The sequence below is a fragment of the Achroia grisella genome, unplaced genomic scaffold, assembly GCF_030625045.1.
Source record: "Achroia grisella isolate CSIRO2021 unplaced genomic scaffold, CSIRO_AGI_Agris_v1 utg152, whole genome shotgun sequence".
In the NCBI taxonomy this organism is placed as follows: Eukaryota; Metazoa; Arthropoda; class Insecta; order Lepidoptera; family Pyralidae; genus Achroia; species Achroia grisella.
In genome coordinates this window covers 1,120,563-1,142,730 of record NW_026712648.1, presented here as the reverse complement: position 1 = coordinate 1,142,730, position 22,168 = coordinate 1,120,563, and the positions used below count along the sequence as shown (strand labels likewise).

Below are 22,168 nucleotides of genomic sequence, written 5' to 3'. Positions count from 1 at the left end.
CAGTAAATGTGTTTCCATTATAAGGCGGTGAGCTAAATAGCTAGACAACCTGGGCCATCAAAATAAATCTCCTTTTACCAGTATGTTGAAAACGACTTTAAAACACATTAGTCCAGTGTTATTCCATTTTATGGTCCGTGCTGTGCAATACGATGTAATATCTTAGCTTATTTTATTATTTAAGATTTTAGGACAGGCACGTTTCCTTATTGCGTGCTCCTGTTTTACTGTTTAGTGTCTGCAGACGATGTGGGGCCGAGTCACGCACTGAACCCCTGTATACTTTTATAAGAACAGACTTCTGTATTCCAAATTACCAACAACAAATTGCAAACGCGACGTGATGTAAATATTAAGTACTAAATAATAATTATTGTGGTTATAATGTTTTATTAGGTGCATGTCATCACGAGACTATAAACTGTCAATAAATTGTTAACTGTACTATATGTATTGCTTAAAATATAAATATTTTTTGGTGTAGTTTGACATTGATAAATGATAAAATAGTGATTTTGTGTAATTAGACTGGCAAACAAGCCGTTGGCTCATCTGATGGTATGTGGTAATCGTCGCCTATACACATGAACAGCACTACAGACATCATGTTATAATGTGACATCTGTGATATCTGTGATACTCATGTCATGTCAGAGGACTAACATGTCATGCTTATTATTCTGTAATTTCAGTGCCTAATCTATCCTAATCTAATCTATTATTCTGTCTTATTATAATACTTTATATTATAAGCATTTTAGAACAGTTCACAATTTATCGACAGTTTAAAATCTAGCGACACAGACTATAAATTCACGGAGTTCACAATCTAAAGTCTCATGTATAATATATTCTATGGCTTTGTTCGTGCAAATTAGGTGAACAAATATACAACGCCTAGTTAATTCTCTGTTTGTTTGAATTACAGTTTTAATAAATAAATATGTGGACCATATTTTACTCCGGTAGTAGAGATAATATAGAATGACTAGCTTTTGCCCGCGGTTTGGCTCGCGTTAATTTATCCCCTTAGGGGTGGAATTTAACAAAATCGTTTCTTAGGGGATGCCTACGTCATAGTAGCTTTATGCATGCAAAGTCTCAGCCCGATCGGTTTAAAATTGACAAAGTTTCATATAAACTTTCATCCCCTATTTTATCCCTTTGGGGGTAGAATTAATAAAAATCCTTTCTTAGCGGATATCTACGTCATAACATCTACCTGCATGCCAAATTTAAGCCCGATCCGTCCAGTGGTTTGGGCTGTGCGTTGATAGATCACTACGTCAGTCACCTTTGAGTTATATGTATTTATATTGATGTAAGATCTACTTCTAATCTAGGGTTTTCATAATGTACTACAAATAATCATGTAGAATATATAATGGTAAGTTATTCTCACCCATTCTGTAACACCTTTTGAAATTGTGAGTATTGCAGGTCCTTATGAAATAATGCCCTTTTCTTAAAAAAATAATGTCGTTTCAGGTCGAAAATACTACTAATTGATTTCATAGATCTTCATCATGTAGAGAGTTATTAAAAATAGTAATTTAAAGTTAGAGTTATATTGCAATATGGTATTTATCATCCTAAATACGTGTACTAGACAAGTATATAAAATTTAATCGGAAGTGAGTCTAGGAATGGAAGACTTTTCAGAGTGTACACCTATTTGCGATGGTGACGTTCGATTCGAAATTTTCTACGAACGACCTCAGACGTCAATACTTCCTATGTAAGGGGGAATGGAGGAGAAAGAAAGTACCTACCTTAAAATGTTAAAACCACTTTATTTTAGTTATCTGTGTATGTTTTATAAATAGAAATAGGACGTAAAAGAATAGAAATATTTAAAAACTACATAATTTTATTAACCCGTCTTGTTTTATATATAAATTTTAGAAATAACTATTTAACTATCAAGAAAACGTAGTTATTTAAAAAGTATATATTTTATGTCTGACTTTTTACAAGAATAACAGTCATCAGTCGATTGGTATAGATATTAATAGTCTTTTAAAAACAGTGATATTATAAATTAAATATGTATACTTTTTGGATTGCCAAATTAGCAATAATGTGAAACTGGAATAAAAAACCTGTACCGTTTCGAGGCGAAATGGAGTTTGAATATGGAATGTAACATTGGTTGCTGGGGAATAGGACAGGTGTGTGATTCGGAAATCAGTATTGCTAGACCAGACGCCGTTGGGAATCTATCGTATGCAACCTTGTATCACCAAATTGCAAGGCACGTCTGTTACCCGAATAATGCAGTATTTCGCATCTTACGAAGTACACATTTAAATACTACCTTTTATCTGTTGAAGTAATATTATTTTCAATATGTTTGAAGTATTATGCATTACGAAAATATAGGCCACTTAATATTTAAAAAACATCTCATGATTTAATCGTTTTATACAAAGAATATATGTATATTGAGTGATCAGTTTTTATGAATATAATACCGACACCAAATATATAGAGTTAATAGCAATTATTTTATGAATTTATAAACAAGTTTATTAGTACAATAATGTTAATTAGCTAGCTTCATGTTGAAAGCAGTTTTAAGATTAAGAGAAGATCAAAGTGGATGCAAAAGAGCTTGAAAGCTAAGCTCAATATAACCCAACAAAGAAAAAATATAATACCAATATACAATGCCATAAAGGAATTATGAGAACAAAAAATATAATGTAATGACGAAGAATAAAAATGTTTTCAGTGATAGAATGTCTTGGATAATATCGAATGTTATTTTTAGAGACTTAATAACACTAGCAATTGTTTTTATACGGACATAAAAGAAAAATGAAACTTGCGAATATCTGTGTATCTGGTTGAAAGGATTTAAATGAAATTTGGTATGATGACGGCACTGTATAATAAAGAATATATGTATACTGCATACTATAGGCTATCTTTTATCATAATAAATATTTTGGAAGGGATAAGTTGGGGAAATGAATTTTATGCAGACGAAGTCGGATTTAATGGCTAGTTACGATATGAATGTCAAATTAATAGTTAAATAATTTATAATAATTTAAATAATATATATTAGATTTTGATTTATGTAAGTACATTGTATCCAATCTATTTAAAAAAGTACGAGGTTCTCAGTCAGTTTAGTATTTAGTAGTAATTTATTTATATTTTATTGCAAAATATTATTATTAATATTCCGTGGTATTCAATTCAGGGAAAAGTTTTAGAGATTTAAATACATTTTCATGAAAAACGTAACTAAGAACAAACCTGAATAATTAAAACTCGAAGAAAAAAAGTCAAATTTAAATAGCTCTATTTGAAAATCGCAATGTCACGAACTGACATATAGAACGGGAAACGCAAATAATAACGTCTCTACTTTTCTTTTGGGGATAAAAAACGGCAGTAGCCGGTGCAAAGCAGCGAAACATGCTTTTTGGTAAAAACAAAATCGACGATAAACGGCGAACCCTGAGCCTTATATTAGCGAGGATTATTTTATTCAAACTGTTTGAAGTTATACGACGTGAATGCATTTTAATGGTACCATAATTTTTATACGAGAACATTCCGAGCCAGTCTCTATTAGACATAAGTCGCAATAAATGTTTATTATTAGTACAAGAATCTTTGAACGAAAAACTGTAAACTGTTTTGGAAGACAATAACACTTAGTTTTATTTTTATTACATATTATTCCATTATATACATCACTGTTCTCTATAGAGCTTTTTAACACCTGATATAAATAGGGCGGTATTAAAGTTTTTGTCGGTTAATTAGATTTTTTTCTACATGTGTAATCATGGACCTGCAGTGTCATCTTGTCTCTAACTAAGAAAAGTACTAAGAGCATCAAACAACTGATAGCGGTACTAAAAATACTTTTTTTTTAAATAAATACGTGCATATCATAATTATATAATATATCATCACTTTCATTCATATCTGTCTGTAAAAGACTTAAACTAAGCACAAATATATTAATGTAAGATAATGTAAAGTTGAAATAAAATACTATAATAAGTCGCGTAGGACCTACGTCATAATAATAATCATTCTATTAAATTTTTCAGCAATGAGACGCGAATCGTTTTTAGCTGATAGTGATTATTTAATAAGTAGAAACTAAAATTAAATATTATATTCAGATACTACTGCTTCCTACTGGAACTAAAAATATTTTTCGTATCACGGCGGATTTATTATTCTTCAATGCGGCTCCTGTCAGAATTACGTCATAGTCCGCGTGGTGCATTTTTCATCATGCAATTTACTGTTTCGGTCGCAATAAACTTGCTACAATGCATATAGCCGACTATCGCTCACTTTTTAGTAGAGCATGTCAATAAATGCCACTTTCAATGTTGCAGTTGGTCCAATCAGACGTGTGGATTATCAGACGATTTTAAAAAGGAAATACTCATTTTGATTGCATTTGGTTGTATTTTATGCGATTGTGGAATTATTTATAGCACATACTTATTTACGCTGATGTAATGGTAAGGATATTTAAAATTAATCAATATAAGTTTAGGACAGGTATTAGGTAGTGAAATATATAAAAAGTGAAACAGTATTTGAGGCTGTATATAATAAACAAAAGTATAATTAGTTAGGGCCGCCCTATCAAGATCCAGTAGTTAGGCACGCAATTTTAAACGGTACACGACGGCGTTGATGTTGATCTGATAATAGATTCTTGTTCTTAATTTGATTATATTTATACTCTGTCAGAATTATACTTGATTATTTATACTAAATTCATATTTATACTTTAGCACTATAATATTGTAGGTGCCACAGCGTTTAATAAGTTCGAACATAAATACCTATAGAAATAATTAAGATAAAATAAAAGCATTACAAAAATTAGTGGGTTAAGTTTTATATAAATAGGTGTAGAAGTATGAAACCGGATTTTTTTGCAAAACTTACACGTTTGTAATTTGAAAATTATAAAACCTATTTTATTTAAAATAGTTTCCATTGAAGTTTATACATTTTCCTACATCCTCGGCAAGTTATGAATGCCATGGCAAAAAAACCATTCTTCCTTTAAGTGGTAAAAAAATATTCGTTTCTAAAATTATACATTCCCTTTTTTTCTAGTAAAAGTACAGAATTTAGTACTTAATCTATTCATTGACTAGAATAAACTAAATTAACATAGTTTAGTTGTACTCAAAATATAATCTATATTTGTTCCTATTCTTTGTTTATATTATTATAACAATTCAATTAAACTAATTCATACGTATATTAAATAAAATCAAATTATATTACACAGATATCACTATATTACGTCATATTAGAAGTACAGACAACGTTACAAATAATATAGTATACATGTAAAGATATATTACACTATGTATAATATATAACTGCGTTATTATGTTCAATAAAACAGTCCAAGCCTTCATTCTTAATAAACAAAGCAATGTAGGCTTAATTTGTGTAGTTTGTCGTCATTATTTGTAAGTTCATGAAAGTTTTGCCATTTTTGGTTTATGAAATTATGGACGTGGTAGCAAACGCGACTTCATTGGGGTAATTGTTTTATCGCATGAGCACATAGTTACACAGGCCCGGGGGTAGTATGAGGGGGTGAAAAGAACAGGGGAGTGAGTGAGGTCGCCAGACCCCTCACAGCTGGAGCTCCAAGGAAGAAAGTTATAATAAACCAGCGCACGTCACAAAGATCCTATCATACAAAATTATTTTGGTCAAGGATAGTTTAAGCAAACAACATGCTTTCTATTTTTATGGAATTTATTATAATTTGCCGTAGTAGCAAACAACAACCAGCTGGCGTATTGGGGTCAGTGCTGAATGCAAGCGCTGAAAATGGGAGGTAATTGTAGATAAGACAGAACTAGGGCTCTACGCAAAGTAACATACGATGTTGGTTATGGAAAATCCAAATGTATGGGAACAGATACAAGTTTATATAGATTTTTCTTACGCTTATTCGCTTGGTACGCTTCGTCAAACAAGCTCATGTGAATGGGTTCGGTACAAAACTGTATACATTTAAATTAGAAAGCCAAAAAAATACACCGTCCATATATAACGGAAAGGTGTCGTTATAGAACTTAACAATTTATTCCGATCAAAATACAATATAAATGTAAAAAAAGTTTGTTCCGTATTGATGCCTTAATGGATTCATTTTTATTTTAGCCAATCAGCATACATGAATGATGTGGCCGGCAGAACCTGATATGAAAGTATATGTGTATTCATGTAAGTGGAGATATCATAAGCCATATTATCGCTGCAAGCTAAGGGCTCTATATATAATATGAGTAACAGTGAAAATCCATTACAAAGTAGGGTATGTGATATCATATTAATATTCAGCATTTTATATCTATTTTTTAGAATGCATAGCATTCTTCATCAAAATTTGTACATTTATGTCTAAGCGGATAAAGTCGCCGCCGGTAACAGCTAGCGAAAGTATGTCTTTCTATTTAATTGCTACCTACCTTTTCACGACTAAATTACTCAAGGGATCATAATAAAATTTGGCATGAAGATAGATAGCATTATGAGGACATCTTTTCCTTAAATAAAAACAGACAAGGTCGCGAGTAGCAGCTAGTCTCTCATATATTAGTATCGTGACAATCCGTAATAGGGCGCAAGCAGGCGTCGTTCAGTTGATGGATTACAGTGCGATTACGCTCGACAGGAAATCCGCGTATTTTTCATTTGGCAATTGTAACGCTTGTATCATAATATCGTACACGGTACCGATTAGATTAACAGCACACAATTGGCTTACATGGAAACTTTGCCCCATTAGCCTTATACCTACTTCGTGTATTGGATTAATTCGGCGCTCGCCTCAGGGCGTTTGTTCCGTGGCGTTATCGCTTATGTCTCTAACAATAATACGGACAAAGCACAAATTAAATATTTTACGTGATTCGAGTTAATAAAAAGACTTTGTTTTCTATTTGTAGGATGTTACGGAAATGTTTCTTGACCATTGAAATATTCGAATATACAGAAGACATATAAGGAAAAGTATGGCTAATACGTGACTTTATGTTAATAAATATTTTGTGTTAGTTTAATTACGGAGTAGATAGTTTTTTTCCAAATTAGTACAAATGGACAAAGTGATATAGTTTGAGGCCCAGATGAAGGATGTATAAACTATTAATATTTATGAAAGTAGAAGAGTAACAGTCCCATCACTAACCCATGTTTCTTGTAAAAATATGCCATAGCCCAGATTTGAGTTATGACGTATATTCTTACGAGACACTTACGGCCTTATTACAAAAAGATAAACCTGGTTTAGCACTAGTAATAAACCATTCACCAATGTATTCCTTATTACAAAATGAAGTTTATCTCTAAATCGTGATTCGTCTATGGTCTAAAGTTAGACCTGCGATGCCCCTAGTTTAACAGTGGTCTAAATGCAAAAATACAAACTCCATTTTAAAAATTCTATTGTAAGTTGTAGTTTTTGGAAAAATATTTTAACTAAATTAAAAATATATTAACTAAAAATATTTAAAGTAAATTTTACGACAATAAAAATATATAAAGACGTTATTTGTTATTTTTTCACTCATTTGACTTTGAAATAGTCACCATTCGAACGATCCAATAAAAATATCTCGCCGTTCCTTTCCTCCGTATAGGACTCCTACTTGTAATTTAAAACTGATTTTCAGCCTAATAGTACATTAATAAATATTATATATTAATGAAATAGTTATAATGAAGACCTAGATAAATAGAAATAAATTTATTTTTAGTTTATACATTTTTCTTTGAACTAATATTATTTTTGATCTTTTCAGTTTTCTGGTAAAATGGAACGTAATTGTACGGTGACAGACATGAGTGACTGATTTCTGTATGGAATACATAATGAACGATTTAACTGTAGTACTAAGTAGTCCTCCGTTAGATCTGGATTCGTAATAATGTTAGGTTTATTCCAAGTATTAACTTTAGATTCTTATGTGTTGCATAAAAAACTTATACGGTCTTATTACAAAAAATCTGTTAAAACTCGGACGAAACGTGGTCTAAATGGTCGTGGTTTAAACCATTCCTAATGTTAATACTTGGAATAAACCTAACATTATTACGAATCCAGATCTAACAGAGGACTACTTAGTACTACAGTTAAATCGTTCATTATGTATTCCATACAGAAATCAGTCACTCATGTCTGTCACCGTACAATTACGTTCCATTTTACCAGAAAACTGAAAAGATCAAAAATAATATTAGTTCAAAGAAAAATGTATAAACTAAAAATATATTTATTTCTATTTATCTAGGTCTTCATTATAACTATTTCATTAATATATAATATTTATTACTGTACTATTAGGCTGAAAATCAGTTTTAAATTACAAGTAGGAGTCCTATACGGAGGAAAGGAACGGCGAGATATTTTTATTGGATCGTTCGAATGGTGACTATTTCAAAGTCAAATGAGTGAAAAAATAACAAATAACGTCTTTTATATATTTTTATTGTCGTAAAATTTGCTTTAAATATTTTTTAGTTAATATATTTTTAATTTAGTTAAAATATTTTTCCAAAAACTACAACTTACAATAGAATTTTTAAAATGGATTTTGTATTTTTGCATTTAGACCACTGTTAAACTAGGGGCATCGCAGGTCTAACTTTAGACCATAGACGAATCACGATTTAGAGATAAACTTCATTTTGTAATAAGGAATACATTGGTGAATGGTTTATTACTAGTGCTAAACCAGGTTTATCTTTTTGTAATAAGGCCGATAAGGTTTATTTATATAAAAATATTAATTTAGAAAGTATATGACGCAAACATATTTAGTTTACATTTTTAGCTTGCAATATTTGACTTCTACTACAGCCAAAAATACAAAAACAACAAAAACCTGTAACCAAAAATATAACTGATGTTGCTAATAGTATAAGTGCAAAGTACATATACAGGATCGAAATAAGCTCTATGTTAGTAATATGCTCTTTGAGCGAAAGCTTTATCTTAATTTCACTAAGCCAATAGGCGATACTATGACCACGTTAAAAGTCTTTGGGTTACCTTCATTATCTGTGAACTTCCTTAAAATTAGTCAAGTTACTTAATTTCAAGCAAAAACACTTTTTAAAGTTCAAATATGCTACTAGTTCTTACTAAAATCTAAAATCAATAGTTGTGAATGTATATAAACAACAATAGGAATATACATATGTATATTGAAAAAAATATGTTACAAATATATTAAATATCGAAACCATTTTGACTAAAAGCAAAGATCAAAGAATTCTTACCGTAGGTACATTTTCAATATCTCGCCTTCGGCAATAAGCTCTTATAAAATACAAATGCTCGAGTAAATATTTAGTGACATTCCGAAGGACAAATAATCCTTAGAAACGAATATGAAACTAAATTAACTCGCTGCTGTTATGAGATTTTAGTCACGATTCTTGCCAACACTCGGTTATTAGAGTGACGGCTACTGGCACTGAGTTAATAGCGACATAACAAAGATAGATATACTAATATGGTGAAAATATAATATAGAATTAATTATTTTAATGGATTAATATCAGTTACATTGTGTCATAAAAATAAAAATATTTTTTTTAGTGTTGCATAATAAGAATAAGTATTAAATAATTATTCTTAAACCAGATCTGGTGTATTTTCTGTCACATGTGTCGACGAACTGTGTCTGCTCGTCTTTTTTTGGATACTTTTATGAACCCTATAAAACGGCATAATTGCTTATACAGTCACTAAATCAATTTCGCCAATATTACCCTTACTATCATAAAACCTACCCATACCTTATTTCTCTCGAAATGTCTCCTCTTGTACTAACTCCTTCTTCTTAAATGTACAGCATATTCAAAATATGCTTACACAGTAGTAACTCTTGATGTAGTATTACAGATTAGTAAAGTTATTGTTATTTTTAGTGAATTAAGGTTATAAACAATTTGCAATATTCCATATTATTTATAAATTTCAATAAATAACTGAATACATACTATTAAAAAATAGGAAAATACCTATACATACATAAAGGGACATACCATGCCAAGATTTTATTTCTATTTTCTTTTCATTTCTAATTCTGGGACCATTATAATGTAATAATACCTTCTTTGTTCGCTTATACAATTGGATAAGCATTATAAATTATTTGAAAATAATACCAAACTCTTTATAAGCAATAACAAACTATTATAAGTTTCACAACTTAAACACTTTTACTTATTGTATTGTTCATAAAAGTAAATTAAAAGTATTATGGAGTTAGCTCTGGTGCTTAGTGCAGGCTCGATAGAACTTAGTGGCGATTAAAAGTGTCGTAAAAGGAAACCAAGTAATCTTATAGCAACTGTAATAAAGTATTAACGTAGAGCCTTCATCACACTCTAGCTTCATCTCGAATAATGAAGATATTTTTATACACCGTCGGTATACATTATAGACAGTTGTGTAAAGTATTTTTTAGTCTGTATTGGGAATTTTATAGCATTATTTACCAAGAACGTAAAAATAATTTGTGCAAAAGCAGATGGGAGAATTTTTGCATAGCAATTTAAATGGGTATATCGATAATACATATTAATCTGTCGACAGAATAATTTAATTCTTTTAATAATATAAAGTTCATAGAAATAAAGTACGAATAAATATAGCTATTAAAGAAATTATATTTGATTCGTAGAAATTAGATTCAGATTTTAGTGTTAGAGTTATTATGTATTAGTGGTAAGGCATCTCAATGAATTAGTGGCTGGTACGATGCAAACATGAGTAGAATATTTATAATTAATATGTGATAAGATATTAATCAAATTCATTGCAAATTGTTCAAATATATTAAAGAGAGATTGTATCAAAACGTTTCACGTGAAACTGACAGATTACCTACGCAAATTTCGACCTTAAGTACTTATTAACTTCACTTTATTAAGTTCTGGAAGGGCGTTACGCGAGAAACACCGTCACTTACCCATCCCTCTTGTTATACGAAGTATAACGAAATATATCATAATTTCTTTTCTTGAAATTGCAATTTCAAATGACTTTCAAATAATATTAGACATAGACACCTACATAAGTACGCAAAATATACTGGCTTGAAAAAAAAAGAAATATTGTTGAGTTTCTTGCCAATTCTTCTCAATTGAATCTGTATACTGAACTGGAAATGATGGTAGGCAAAATATTAAATAATATTTTGCCAACAAGCCAATAAAAAAATAAAAATTCAAAAATTTGACGTTCATAAGCTAAAATGTGTGTTCTACATGAATAAAATGAGTTTTGATCTGATTTGATTTGAAAAGAAGAAAGTGCAGTCCGCTGCTAATTGTTTCTTTTGTAGAGTAATTGACACTACCTTTTTTAATCTGATTATATAGATTGTAAGTATGTTAAGCAATTAGTGTATATTAAACAAAATGTTTTTATATATTTTGCAGTTGTTAGGACCATGCTTGACGGCCAAAATATTTCTCTTAATTATTTAGTTGATATTTTTATTTGTATTGTATTAAATAATAATAGGTCCAATTCCAGTGGAATATATATTCGTTTTTAGTATGAAAAATATATATAATGTTTCATAAAATATTTTATTGAAACTAAAAAGTAAATTAAAAACAATGTTACCATATCAAGAATAATACCGATTTATTGTATCTAAAGGAATTTTCATTTAATTGTAAAAATTATAGAAAAGACCCTAATATAGAAAGCTACTTGTATGGAAATAGTTTTGCATGAATATCATCTTAGATATAATGTAGCATTATGAGATGCTATTTACTTATGTAGACGTCTAATGCAAACTGAGTCATGTAATCCTTTCATTCATCTGGGTGTACATGAAAATGCTCTCGCCCGATAGCAGACTAATTCCGAATGCATCTCCAATCGTAAAAGAAGTCGTAAAGCACCGAGGCACCCCTCGAACCGATGCACGGGAATCAGGGAACAAATAGTTGATTTCTTATTGGCTTCCGCCCAGACTCAGATTGAAAATTCGCCATAAAGACATTGGGACACGCCTGGCCGGATTAAAGGGGGAAACTAATAAAGAAAACTTTTGCGACACCGTATTTTTAGCAAACGCGCTCTTAAAACTTCCGAGCCTTTATTAGGTTTCCGATGGTAATTTAGAAAATGCTCTGCGGTGTTAGAAACGTCTTTCCTAAAGTAACCATAAAACTGGCTTCTAGATTCTGCTGTCGCATTGTAGATGTTATTAAGTTTTTCAATCTTCGTAAATTTAATATTGCGCCATATGTTTAGATTTCACACAGCACGCACTTACTTCCAACAGTATTAAATTGAAATATATTTTAACAACGTCGTTCATATTTAGTTTCTATATTGAGACTGCATCAGATAACTTTTAGCTTACCGGCTGTGATAAAAATGAATTCATAGTCGCAAATAAAATCTGAAACGGCGTGTAGGCACACCAGGAAAAATAGTGACAGGAGATATGAGATAATAAAGACAAAACATAGCAATAAACAAGCTCTGAAACATGTCAGAGCGTATACTCGGCTTCGGATAGGAAACAGGGTAATGTGAATATCATTTACATAAATTATCACTGAGTGAATTGATGTCTATGCGAGTACATAGCAAGCAGACGCCTTGAGAGAATATTTGTTTACCCAACGCTATTACGAGGATATAGATTAATTTATTTTGTAGACTATTTAATAATTCAGACAGTTAGTTAAATAAATAGAACTGCAGTATTATTACATCATGAATGTCGTAAAGTGTGAATGTATAATATTAATTAAGAATATTTCGTACATAAAAGCTGCAAATTTAAATTTAATGTTGTTCAGATTCGATACAAGCTACTGTGTTATATTAAATATATATTTCTAATACTGAATTGTGGAACGAATATAATGCATGTATTAAAAAAAAAACAGGCTTCTTTTTATCACACAATTTGCAGAAAGTAGATATAGGATGCTGAAAATTTTATTGTTGTTTACGTGAAGAAAAACACTACACTTATTTGGAAAGAGCTGTAAATTCTGGCGTGCTGCCGCCGTCGTATGTACATAATTTCACACACGCCGCGACTCATCGTTCGGCGAAATATTAAGGCGTATAAAATTTTATTACGAACATTACCCCCTTACCCTGTTCTCTCTATAAACATTTTCCGTGTCGCGTTTTTCCTCCCTCGCACAGGACACGCGGCCCGATTTTCGTATTTGCCTTATTTCCCTCTAATGCTACATTTCTGTCTTAATAAGGAACGGTATTATATTACGATCGTTCGCATTATTTGATTTTCAATCTCTCGAGATTGTAGTTTCCTTTTGTTTCGATAATAGCCTCGTGCACAACACGGGGAACATAAAAGTATCTGAAACATTATGTCGAGCAAGCTTTATTGCGTATTATTTAAAGCTCTCGATTTTAACTACTGATTACATTTACAATAGTGGCGCAACTTGTATTTATTACTTTACAATATTTATAGTTTTTACGCTGTATAAAATAATATTTTGGTTACTATTAAGTTGGTTTCGAAAAGTGTAATTTTTCTACTTAGTATTAAAATATATATATTACTTAATTTTGATTCTAATTGTTTTTTTATTACAAATATATTCGTAACGTAAACATTAACTATTCCGCAACTTTGTCCATGACTGTGGATGAAAAGTTTTGTTTATAATAATCAATAAAAAGATCTATCTATTTATTACGTTACATTCAAATCAGCCAAGCCTAAATGAGAAAAAGTCTAGATAGTATAGTATCTATAGAAAACAAATATGGTTTGGAAATTGCGCGTTGGTTATAGCCTTAAAAAAAGTAATAAATATAATACAGTGACTCGACGTAGTGGGACATTGCGGACTTACTACTTACATGATGGCAATCGGGTGCGGTAATCGGCAGCAATCTCTCTAGAGCACGATCTCGTCTCCCCTACCTCGGCAGTTCGTCGCAGCATCATGCCGCTTATTGATATCACCGGTGTTCACTATGGATATTCCCGATATTGAAATCTGCTTGTCTTCCAACACCTTTATTGGCCCTATATACCGCACTCCTGTCGTTTCACTTCCATCCTTATTGCTTTTTTCTGCGTAACAATTCATTCAAATGGAACTTTTTCCGATACAACTATTGGCTGTGTATTGTACTTTATTATTAATAAATGAGATTTTTATTACCATTTTTTTAGTCAATTTTGTAGTTAATGTTTGTTAAGGTAACTAAGATTTATTCGTTTCGAAACATCTGTTATGTATCTAGATTATGTATGATGTTTTGTAAATTAAATATATATCTACACATTTTAGAGGTATGTACTAACTAAATGTAGCATTGTATTGTCTTTCTTAAATATTATTAATGTAAAAATTTTTGTATACTAACGTTCATTTTTATTATGATCCATTTTAGCTAATTTATTTATGTATAACAATCAAATAATTACGAAAGTATAACTAACAGAAGTATACGAGTATCATAGGCTTTTAGTTATTTACAGCTAGGGTGGACGGTAGGAAAAAAAATTATAATGTAAAAACTTAACGTTCATAAGCGGTGGCTAAAATGTCCTACATGATATGAATAAATGATTTTTGAATTTGAATTCAATTAAGTTTCTCTGTCAATTTTTTTTGCGGTAGATGTATCCTTACACCTATATCTACTATTATATCTAATTGAAAAATTAATGGTAAAACTACGATTTTAGGATTGTTATGTTTATCGATATGTGATTTATTAGGATTATATTCGTTTGACCGCGAGAGAAGAAAATCAGTGGCTAATTTAACTGGGGGACATTTCGCACCCTCGTCTCGCTGTAAAGGTTTATTGAAAAATAAATATTTCAATATTAACCGACAGACCGTAAGGGTTTCGGGTAAATCTTTCCACCTTTTCAATGTGGAAGATAGTGACGGCACCTAAGAAATATTAGGGGTCATCCACCGAATAGAATCCTATTGCCATTTATGCTCATTGAACTGGAAAAAGTCTATGGTAAAACTAAGGTGGGCGTTGATTCTTTTATTGCCAAAGAAATCAATATATAGCATGAGACAGCAACTATTGTAACGTGACGTATCGTAATAAACGTAATTACAAATCTAACCAAACAATTGGTTATAAAAGCAATTTGTTATGAAAGTTACAAGTTTTTGACCGTATTAGTCTCTATTACTGTTGCCGGGGCTCATGGTCTTCAATATAATAATTTTATGGTGAGGCCAAGGTTGCAATCATGGTATTTGTGAGAACAATTATCTCCTAGCAATGAAATCCTTTGGTCACATATTCCGTAGCCAAAACCACATCAATCGTTTTTCATGAAGTTTATCTCCCGTATTACGAATACTAAGACTATTTTGGATATGCGGATAGCGTATGCGGTCAGATCGCTTTACGCGACTCATTTACTTTAAAATTACTATCTAACATATCCTATTTATATTTGGTTATGATTTTAGTGTTTACGATATGCCAATATACAATCATTGTAATATAACGTCATTTTGGTTAAGATAATTAGGGTTATCAAAAAACCTTTTGGATTTTTTATCAAGAAGATTTTTTAGTTTACCAGGAATAGAACAGTATAGACCCTTGAGGTATCGTTGAAGTTTTTTACAGAAATAATTCTTATTATTCTTGAATTAATCTAAATTACGAATAATTTTATAAAGAAGTAGATTGATAGTGTCAAGAGAATTCGTACTCTATATAAATACGTACTGTATAAATATGATAGATGATATTATAAATGTATTTTCGCAACGTTATATACTGTATGTACGCTAAGAAAATATTACAATAATTAAATAAATTAATGAAATGGTATATTTTGTAAAGTAGTTAATTTATTAATACTATGTTAACGTGTATTTAATTTTTATTGTTGTAATTGGAAATGCGAACTAACTGTCAGTAGTAGTAACCGTCGCCTACATAAATAAACAAATCAAGTGCTATTACATTAATATGTTACACCTGTGAATCATGCGTTGCCTTTCCAGAGAACTAAGACGTCATGCCCTTTATCTAGTAATTTCACTGCCTAATATATATCCTATACCGGAAACACAGATTAGAAAGCTGCATGGAGGTTGAAACAGGTGAAACTGACGATACTTTTTTACACTTTAACAATGGTAAACTTTATCTTTGTAACTTTGTACTTAGTAATCTTTGAATTTTGAACGGTTTTAAATTTGATCACATTTCCGGTTAATATACCTATAAGATGTCTTTTAATTTAAGTTATATTTAGTGATTCAACTAATTAACGTCATTAATTCATGATTGATTGATCAGCTTAGCAATTAGTAAAGTTTGCATTAAAATTTGGCAAGTCAAAACTTATTTATTGTGTCTCTTGTGGGCGTATTCAATATGCGCGATTATTCTGAATACATTATTGAGGCGTCGGGGCCGATAGCGAGCAATAAGTCAGCTAGACCTCTAGGGAGTGTCCGGTCTCCTGCCACTCCTACGGGGTCATAATTGAAAATTGAAATTTGTTTAGGACCGAGTCGGGTTTTCTAATTTGATTTTAACGTTGCCTCACGCGCAATCAGAGGAAATAACAATAAATATATCTAACCACTACCAGGAGTGAATAACCACTTAATCTCACAATTGTATTATTGTTAGAATTACGGTATACCTTCATGTACTTATGGTATACTATATTACATTGGCAAATATTCCCAATTCTCTTCCCTAATTCGGAAAACTGATTTGTATAATTATTATTTTAGATATTGATAATAATAACCCTTCACAATTCACACAGCGTCTTCTACTATCAGCTTAGCAGTATTATTTGCGTTATGGGTACTTATAAATAATATTCTTAAACACAAGTTGGCATTGTGTTAGGAGTCGAACCCGAGGCCATCGGATGTAAGACAGCGTGCAGCGGTTTACCGCTAGACCACCGAGGCCTCCAGTAGTAAAAAAAGCGATAATAGCAATTACTAGTATATTATTAATAATAAATTCAAAGTTAGATATATATTTAGAATATTATATTGAAATGACAATATTATACGTTTACGTTTTCCTATAATATAATAAACTGTAATATTAAAACGCGATGCACCAACTTACAATATATGCTTTTAACATACAAAGTACAATGATTTTGGTCCTTATTTTAAGGAAATAGGATTAATATTAGTATGTTACAGTTACTGACAGTATAACCATCAAACGTAATAGTATCTCAGCTCCCCTTTACCTTGGGACCCATTCTTTTACCGGATACCAACTCACTGGAGCATATAACTCCCGAATATAATGCATCCCAGTGTTAGAGGCAATAAAGTGCATATACCTGTTTCAGAGAGTATTGCTGTCTAGTTGTAAATCTTTATGGTCCTACAAATGTACATCAACAGAGTTATGTAGCTGTCTCTGAGGTGATAATAGTAATCTGTAATAATAGTATAGATAGGCATTGAGTTATAACAATAAAAAATACTCTAGATATGTAGTGTCAATAATTTATATAGAGAGTGCAATATTTTAGTGTCTTACCCTTTTGTCTGGATTGAATCTGTTTTCTGAACTGAATTGTAGTTAGTAAAATATACATTTGTCAAAATATAAGTGACTTAATTGAATATCAATAGTATTTTAATTATATACTTGTGTTTTACTACGGTTTTTACATATATATATTATTAAATTATTATATTATTAAATTTATTTTACGCCGCTATTTCAGGTATATACCAAAGCCTACTATCACTACCTACTATCAGAATGATTGATGAATTTATTTCTCAATAATCATCTGTGTCACGGAAATGGAACTCTATAAGTTATTCATTGAATATCAGAATATCATGACACACGCAGTGACAAAAACAAAAGTGTGCCCACACGTGAGCGTCCTATATTGGCAATATCCAAGATATTTCGCCGATACAACAGAGACACGTACCATTATTAACTGGGGGGTTTCTTAGTTCCCCCCTCGCTATCACTCACCTATCCGTATCAGCGGTGAGGGGGCTCTCCTACCCCACACGACTAATCACAGAGGTTGTGCCATAGACGCGCTATGCATATTTATTGCCTACGAATTCTCACTGTTCGAACGTGGGTGTTTTTCATTTGCTCGCTGTATTTATTTAGTGGGTCCCAGGTAAACCGTCGGCTTAATGTTTGATTAGCTTAGATTCGCCCTTAATTTCTATACCCATCTGTTTCGCAGACGTTAGCTTCGAGTAGATCACGTTCGTGCGTTTGCTTTTCGCATTCTACGTATATTGGATTTGATTATATCTATAGTTATACTTATTTAGCGTTAGCGAGCAAAAATGTAATTCGATATATAATAAGAATTATAATTACGACTTAATTACGTTGAAACATAAAATATTTTGATTGGTCTTGAAAAATATGTAAAAATTAGATGCGACAGTAAATATTTCATTTGTAGCAGTAAGTAGTTAGTATTTCTCAATTTAGAGATTCGGTATTTCAATAACTGACTTTTGATATGTTGTTAAAACCTAATAAGAGAACATTTATAAGGAAAGCGTAGTTATACGTACGTACGTATACGGACTTGAAATATTTAAAAATTGTATTTAAATATTAATTTCTTGTATATTTTTTGTTTATGAAGTAAACTTATTTTTTTCTTTCATTCCTCTTTTTTTCAAATATATATATCGTAACATGAAAGAATGAGACCTGATGAGTATCTACTACATTTAGATCAGTAAGCGTTTATAAAACACACACACATCTTACAGAGTAATTAAAACTTCTGTCAGGCAAAAAATTCTATATATTTTAAGATGAATTATTTTTTTTTTCCTAGTTAAGAGATTAAGAAAATAAGATAAATAATAATAAGAAAATGTGCAAATAGAACTGAACTGCGAAAAATTGTAAATAAATATTTTCCGTTTCTAGCGAATTAAATTCCTGATGAATGTTAATGTTAAACTGGGGAATTCTTGTACACTTTAATAGGGGAGGTCGGGTTAATTAAATATGCCCCAGGTTCATTTTCATGAAATTATTTGATCTTGAGTCGACACGAGCCCAATTCGACGTGATTCAATTGGCAAAGATAGCCAACTTAATTTTCTTTACATATATAATATAATATTCCAGGACAATTATAAATTCTTAAAATCGCGACTGACTCGTAATATATTTATTTGAAACGACAATAGTTTGTTTGTCTGTCTGTGTGTTAAGATTTCACATAAGTACGTCTAAAAGACTTAATATGACATTTTGAGAGAATATAATGTTATTAAGTCGTATTAATAATAGTAATAATCAGAATAATATTGGTTAATGAAAGCTGTCACTTTTTAAATTAATATAATAATAGTTATTAGTATTGTTTGATTGTCATCAATAGATGGCGTCTAGAATAGTATAAGCGCAGTCGCGGGCATAACTGATATTTTTATAAAAGAAGCACTTTGCTCTACCTCAGACAGAGGCGGTGGGGGGGGGGAGGTTAGGTAAGTTTATTCCTAAAGAAACTACAAAAACACGTAAAGAGAAGTTTATTACTGTCTGTCTGCACCTACTAACGTTACTTTTGCTTCGGTTGAAGGATGGCTCCGTAAATTGACTGAGTGCGGTCCCATGTTGAAGTAATAAACGACTTTTATCATAACCTTGTTCGTATAATATAGAACAATAAATTTTGTAACTACATTTAAATGTAATTTAGTTTTACATTTATTTTATGTAAGAGGAACAAGTACGTTTATGAAGTTTTTATAACGAGAAATCATTAGCACATTAATATATTAACTAATTAAATTCAAACTCACTTATTTCTATCAATGTCCCGTCCATGAAAGTATAATAAAAATTATTTTTTTTCCTTTTATAATTTATTTTTACTTATTTTCTTAATAATATTATAAATGTGGCTGTATTTAAAATACTAATATAATAATAGACGTTTATGATTCAATAGATTCTTTAAAGTGTAATATTATTTGCCTCTCTCCGTGTTTAGATTAAGTTACACTAGCTGTCTGCATATTTTTCAACTATTATCACCTGATTGTACACCAACAGTCCGCTCAACAATCACAGCTCTCACGGTAGCTATACACTTATTGACGAAAAAAGTAGATTTACCATAAAATGATTCCTGTAAAGACCCGATTAACAATATTAATAATAATTCAGTAGATATATAGTTAATATTAGGGCAGTAAATGTTCTATAGATTAGCATAATGTGAGGGTGTCATGTCATAACTTTAACACGGTGTAGTGGAAAATGGCAACTAGAAACAACCTAAACAAACTCTGAAGATTTATAATAGTACTAGAGTGCATACGACAGGCGGCATAATTTAATAATTCCCTCATACCCTTGATTAAAATTTTGCAATAACGCATTAGTGAGTAGGCAAAAGACGTAGGGCAAGGAAATTAAACGACCCATAATAATATTGCTATGCCAGTACTATGATTAAAATCTTAAAATTAATTGGCATAAGTTTGAATTTACCGCATGGGGGTTGCTCTTTTAGCGCATTAATTGCAGCTTGGGCGTTTCAAACGCTGGATACTCTCTGTGTCTATAAGTAATTTTAACTTTACACATTATCCTAACATTTTATTTAGTATATTAAATAGAATTTATTTATTATATATATATATATATATATATTATATTTACTTATTCAAATAAACTTAAATTCATAAAATAAAATAGAACCAACAAAAAATATTGTACATATAATTTCATAAACGGTAAAACAAGTTCGTTTGTATGAGTGTAATCCAACTTGTTTAAAATACAGTGTTTGAAATAAATTTGTACTGTTGTTACATTTTAGCAAGTTGTTTCTACTAAGTTGTTTGAAAATGGTTTTTATGTTATTACCTACTTTTAAAATTGCATCACAATAAAATACCAATATTATATCTCTGATAGAATATGGGTTATGTCTATATGTATGCACATAATAAAGGATGTATATATTGAAAGGTATAAGATATAACATTTTGAAAACCATTTAGGTTCAGAAGTAATTTTAGCACTAATAACTGGTAAGTTAGAATCGTACGGAAACCAGCGCATCGGCTCGTTCCTTTTGGTTCCACCGCGGCGGTAATGGCGGCCATTCACGGGAAAACTTCGCCGTCGATAATTACTGAAGTGTGAACGAGGTGCCAATTTCGCAACCCACCACGGGTTCGTGCGGGCTCTATATTATGTAGTACACATTTAGTGAAACATATTGCGATATGCGATAATACGTGTAGTATGCGTTAAGGCCTAACTGGGAAATATATGAAACACATACACATAAGAGTTTAGGGAAAGATGGATGAAATACAACTGAAATGTGAATATTGAGAGGCAAGAATGGTGTGACAAGGATGTACGGAAAGATGATCGAGTCAATTTATGTATCGTCCAAATTATAATCAAATAATGCTAGAACTTTAATTAAATTTGAAATTTTAATATTCGTTGGAAATTAGCACAGTGACAGTGTTAGGGTAAAGCTATACAACCGATATAGAACTGTGAGTGAAACACCTATTCGAGATTACAGGGTGTCCGAGACTAATTTTACCGATCAAATGATTCAATTCTTAACTGCAATTATGCAAATTACAGGAATTAAATGCAGAGGGTTACGTACTAGATAATTTACTGTTATACAGATTAAGTATAGGTAGAGATTATATTCAGAATGGATTTTTTATAGTTCCATATGAAGATGGAGTGTTACATTCATTCATTTTAACGACAGGGATGTTTTAATTGTGTCTTTTTTGTTTTTTGTAGCATAAAATATAGGGGACAAACAAGGTTGCGGCTCACCTGATACCGGTAAGTCATTACCGCCGGTTATGAGCAACCGCAACACCAAGGGAATTGCAAGTGCGTTACTGGCCTTTTAGGAAGAATAAGCTTTTTTTCTTAAAGGTTTTAACAGTAGTTATTTAGTAGTTTTAGTATGATAAAAGTATCCATAAAAAAATGCCTGGTCAGCAAAATGGGGAGGTCATGCAGACTAAATATTAATTTTGGGTTGCTAGAAACAAGGTCTATTCATATCATACTGTTTTGTTCAAATTGCTTTACGGTATGCATTTTTAAATGTCTCGC

The 22,168-nt window shown here is 31.0% G+C and overlaps 1 protein-coding gene across 3 annotated transcripts in view; it reads right to left on the bottom strand.

The window, feature by feature from the left end:
• Positions 1-22,168, bottom strand: part of LOC131840953 (semaphorin-2A) — a 159,216-nt gene that overhangs the window by 48,933 nt on the left and 88,115 nt on the right. The window lies entirely within an intron of this gene.